Source organism: Tachyglossus aculeatus, chromosome 12 (genome assembly GCF_015852505.1).
Source record: "Tachyglossus aculeatus isolate mTacAcu1 chromosome 12, mTacAcu1.pri, whole genome shotgun sequence".
NCBI classification, from domain to species: Eukaryota; Metazoa; Chordata; class Mammalia; order Monotremata; family Tachyglossidae; genus Tachyglossus; species Tachyglossus aculeatus.
The window spans coordinates 20,923,004-20,928,653 of NC_052077.1; positions in this window are offsets into that span (position 1 = coordinate 20,923,004).

The following is a 5,650-nucleotide window of genomic DNA, read 5'->3' on the forward strand; positions in this document are numbered from 1 at the left end:
GTGGAAAGAGCACAGGCTTGGGAGTCAGAGGTCATGGGTTCTAATCCTGACTCCGCCACTTGTCAGCTGTGTTACTTTGGGCAGGTCACAACTTCTCTGTGCCTCAGTTCCCTCATCTGTAAAATGGGGATTAAGACTGTGAACCCCATGTGAGACAACCTGATTACCCTGTATCAACCCCAGCACTTAGAACAGTGTCTGTCACATAGTAAGTGCTTAACAAATACCCTCATTATTATTATTATTATTATAAGCAGTATTGCCTAGTAGATAGAGTATGGGCCTGGGAATCAGAACGACCTGGGTTCTAATCCCAACACTGCCACTTGTCAGTGTGACTTTAAGTAAAATACAACTTCTCTGTGCCTTAGTTACCTCATCTGTAAAATGGGAATTAAGCTGGTGAGACCTATGTGGGATAGGGACTGTGTCCAACGTGATTATTTTGTATCTATCCCACCGTTTAGAACAGTGCCTGGAACATAGTAAGCACTTTAAAAATACCATTATTATTATGACTTGGTTATACAGTTCTGACAATCCAAATCAAGAACAGAGACTTGAATCAACCAGTGGTATTTATTCAGCGCTTACCGTATGCAGAGCACTGTACTAAGTGCTTGGGAAAGTACAAATCAGAGTTGGTAGGTATCTTTCTAAATTGGGAGATATTACAATAAATTACAGATATGTAAATAAGTGCTTGAAGGAAAGAACAGACTTAAGATGCTTCGTAAGAGAATTAAGTCAACCTCATTAGAGATCATATTGAGGGACCAAAGAAGTTACAGAATCTCTTTCTCTGGCAATACCGACTAAATGATCACATAAAATCCTTCCCAGCCCATAGTCTACTATAATCTCTCTTTAGATCATGCAATACACACACAGAACACTAATTTGGGGCCAATAACAAAGCTTTCTATAGATGTTCTTTGTTCAACTGCTGCAGTTAATGTTTAATACAGGTTTCAATAACAGACTTCAGGATTTCTTAAGCTAACAGGGAAGCATCTATTCAGTGATGCTTTCTATCTGGCTGTTTCTCATCTAATTTCCTGAAGGGGTTTGCAGGGGCTAGTGTTTACATACTGATCATAGGGAGAATCATAGCTCAATGAGACCTGTTGAATCCACTTTTTCAAGTCTCCCACCTTGGGAAAACGGGAAGGGGAATGAACCCTGTAGTTCAGCCTGGCCTAATGTATCCACGAAGAGTACACCTGGATGAGTTTGGTGTTCATTACCTTCCTGGTGGTATAGGAGAGGTTTTCAGGTCAGGAACAAGTTTTAGGGGGGATTTTTAATGGTATTTGTTAAGCACATATTCTGTGTCAAACACTCTAAAGCCATGAGGTAGAAAGAAGTTAGGTACCATCCCTGTCCCATACTGGGGCTCACAGTCTAAGTTGAAGGGAGTAGGATTTAAGCACTGTATTATAGATGAGGAAACTGAAGCTCAGAGAAGTCAAATGATTTTCCCAAGGTCTCACAGAAGGCAAGTGATGGAACTGGGATTAGAACCCAAGTCCTCCGACTCCCAGCCCCACTGCTCTTTCCACTAGTCCATGTGCTAGTGAGCAGGCAGAACAGTTTTTCCTACTACTCCACCAATAAGACCATAAAGTCAAGTATGAACAACACAAAAAGATCTAGGAAAAATAACCTCCCTTCTACAAAATGTCTCCCATATATTCCACAGGACCACAGACTGGATGACCAGACTCCTACAAAAACACTGAATCAGGGCCATATCCAAACCACATAAGTCAAAACATTACTGAGACCTGGGAAAGATGTTTTACCAGTGGAAACAAGGTACCTATGAATTATCATGTGGCTCAAGGTGCCAGAACATATGTGAGCCAGATGGGTAGAAAGTTCTAAGAGGGCATGAGCACAGCTCTGTAAAAGAGGAGGAGTAAAAAACACCAGCATCAGCTCAGACAAAACATGTGCAGGAAATGGGACAGAACCTCCACTTCCAAGTGACACCACCACCAAGATGAACCAATCTAGAAACAGGATAATCTGGAAAGCCATCAATATTGAAACATGATTCAGAGGCCTGAGTAGACTGACCGCATGAGACTCTGTCCTGACAGACCCCAACAGAGCCCAAAGAACCCAACCAAACACATCCAGAAGAACAGAGATAGAACAAGTGTAGAGAGTTCATGTTTTTGGTGTGTGGTAGGGGTTTTTCATTGGTTTGTTTTTTTTTAATGGTATTTGTTAAGCACTTACAATGGGCCAATCACTATTCTAAGTACTGGGGTAAATACGATTTTACCAGGGTGGACAAAGCCCATGCCCCACATGGGGCTCACAATCTAAGTAAGGTTTTGCCCCTAGCTAACCTATTTTTGATACCTATATTAAGTTCATTCATAAGCTCTATTATTTCAGCTGAAAACAAGGATTTGGGAACTATCCAAAGATGGGCCTTTTCCCTTTCCTTTTGGTAACTGTGAAAACAAGTAAAGGAATATTGTATACCCACAGCATTCTGGGACATCTTAACTACAGGTTCAAGAATGCTGCAGGCCCTAAACTGCACAGCTCAGGGGCCCTAGGCAAATATACTGGCCAGTTTAGGAATACCGCTAATTCTGGAATATTTGCATATTTTTCTAAAAAGTACCCAGGACAGCCCAGAAACATTCAGCTAAATCGGAATGTTCAATTTTGTTTGACAATCCCATCCCCACTGTTTTAATGAAAAATTGCTTTGGTGTGCCTTCTACACTTGCTATATGCTGTGCCTGGCATTGTTTTTGATGCTGCCTCGTACAATAATGATCTCCCAAAAGCCTCTTTTCTAAAAGTCACCTAATTTAGGATCTGAATGGAGCATAGCCGGTTGGCTGTTTTGTATGCTGCTGGATTGTCTTTGAAGACCAGAGCTATAATGGCTCATGCGAGATTGTGCCTCACTACATCTTTTAAAAAAAGAAAAAAAAAATCAGTCATCCTCCTTGCAGTACCGGGACAGTCAAGTCAACTTTCTCGAAAGGGATTTTCACATGGGGCTAATAGTCACATAAGAACCAACTTGGAGGTCACTTAAAAGGCAATTATTCCCTTTTCCAAGTCTACATTGGATCTATTTCAACCTTCCTAGCAATGATCAAAAAGTGAGCAAAAGCATTTTGTTATCAAGGGAGTTGACAGGCGTGAAAACCACCAGGCTTCCTTGTATATCCTTCTGCCCCCCACTTCAGCTTAGTATGTAGTAACTGCTTGGGGAACCTGATCACAACACACACACACACACACACACACACCCCACCCCCACCCCTTCAAATATATCCAGGAACTCCATGGGAACAATCCAGAGGAGGGAAAAAAAAAAGATTTTTCAGTATAACCTTTCAAAAGAGGCCTTGAATTACTTGCTAAAACAAATAAAGCAGTACTCTGTGTAACCAGCACTGTCCTAAATCAAGCAACTACTTCACAAAGCAAAGATGAGAATTAAGCCCTTATAGCCGTTGACTTCTGGAAATACTGGAAAAACACATTCAGAAGCCATCTGCCTATGTGATATTTTCTGCGCATAGCCTCGTGCTATTTTAGTTGTTTTAATAATATTTGCCTAAAAAGAGGATCTGACTTTCACAAGAGGTCATACAATTACCTTGATGTTTACAAGAATTGTACAAATTCTGAAATTGTGTTTGACAATTGCAGATCAATCAATAATTATTTGCTGAGTGCAGAGCACTTGTACTGTTAGGGAGAATACAAGAGGATTAGTAGATAGGACCAGTGTTTTCAAGATTTTATAATATAACAGACGAGACAGACTTACTACATAGACCTTGCAGCCTGAAAAGGCATAAACTGGCACAGAGGAGAGACAGGTTAATGGTTAGTTTGTTGGGTTCTTTCTTTACAATAGGGGATATGTTTTATAGGAGAGATGAGATGCTGGGGAAATGTACAGGAAAATTGTGAGAAGCACGCAGAAAACACAAGACTTGAAGGAAAATGAATTGAAAATAGTAGGTGTTCTGAGTTGTGGAAAATCACATGGATAAATGAAATAATTTGCCTCCCATAGGTGGATGAAGATTTGAGGGGAGGCATTTTTCAGGTTTTGAAAAACTTGTGGTCAATCAGGCAAGTAAATGTACAAATCTGGAAAAAGAAAGGAGAGAAAGTACATAATAGAGTTCATCAAAAAGGCATAATATGGATAAAGATATCATTACTGCAAAAAGGAATGAAGATAAATGAGATCAAAAAGTTTTGTGCTGTAGGCATTCTGCTCCTTCAAATCTCTTCTTCACATGAAAAAGTAATGAGCCAGATTTTCTGTAGGAACTTTGCATACCAAGGATAAATCATATCTTTCTAGAAGTTGCATTCAGGACACTTAGTAAATTACAAATAAGGTCATTAGAGGGTTTTTAATGGCATCCTGGAGTCAATGCAACTTCTAGAAATGTCCAACCTGCTTCCAATGAGTACTTATCTACTAGAAGAATTTTACTAAGTTGCAGAATATTTTCTGTAGCAGATAATAATATCATTGATGTAAGGGAAACGAGGGGAGAGAAGGGGTAGTGAACATAAATAAGTCGTAAGACACCACCAAAAAGTAATCAAGAAAAGTTGAAAGACCATCTGTGGTTTTTTGATTTTTTTAAGTAATGTTAACAGGTGGGGATTGTGCTAGGCCTTCACAAAGGCAGAGAAGATGGTTTATATACCTGAGTTCCTAAAAATATAAAAGAAAATAGAGAAAAAACTAAAGAGGCAAAGTAAGGCCCCTAAAATAGCTTTATTGCTCAAGAATAAGCAACTGTCACATTTGAGAAAGTTATGAACATGCTTGCAAAAGTTACATTTAGAGTAAGAGGGTCTCATGACTTCTGTGCCTTGGTCAACCTACTTCTAGAACTGTAGAGCATCATAAAGGCATTATATCAGTGTGCTGCATTCACTTCTGCTTGAATTTGAGTTAAGCAAATTCCCCCAAGTAACCCAGCACATTCTCCCTAGCCCAACTGCCCCCATTCCCACAGATTTTCACATCATTCCCCTTACCCCAGGCTCACACTCCCCTGCCACCCTGCTCTGATAGGGGTCACTTTGGTAACTTTTCTGTGGCTCCAATCAGTCAGACATATTTATTGATTACTTACTGTGTGCAGAGAACTGTACTATGTACTTTGGAGAGTACAACGCAATAGTAAATAGGCACATTCCCTACCCACAACAAGTTTACAGTCTAGAAGGGAAGACAGTGGACCTCACCTCTTTCACAGCCTGGGGCCCTCAGTTTCTCCAGCCTCAAACTAAAGGTTTGGGGAAACAGGAAGTGGAGTAGTACTGAGGTTTTTCTCCTCCAATCATATTCATTGAGTGCTCACTGTGTACAGAGCACTGTATTAAGTACTTGGGTGAGTACAGTATAACAATAGAACAGAGTTGGTAGACACTTTGTCCACAGTGAGCTTACCGTATCCATCCCCTTTACATTCTCTACCAACAGTTCTTCCCCAGTTCCAGCCAGCCCCAAACTTTGCAGTGGTGCAGGAATGCACCAGGCTGGGGCTGGGAGAGTCAGGTCTGCCATGATAGTGGGGTCTGTCGTGTTGGAGTTTTGAAGGAATTAATGGAGTGGACTTGGAGTTGGGAG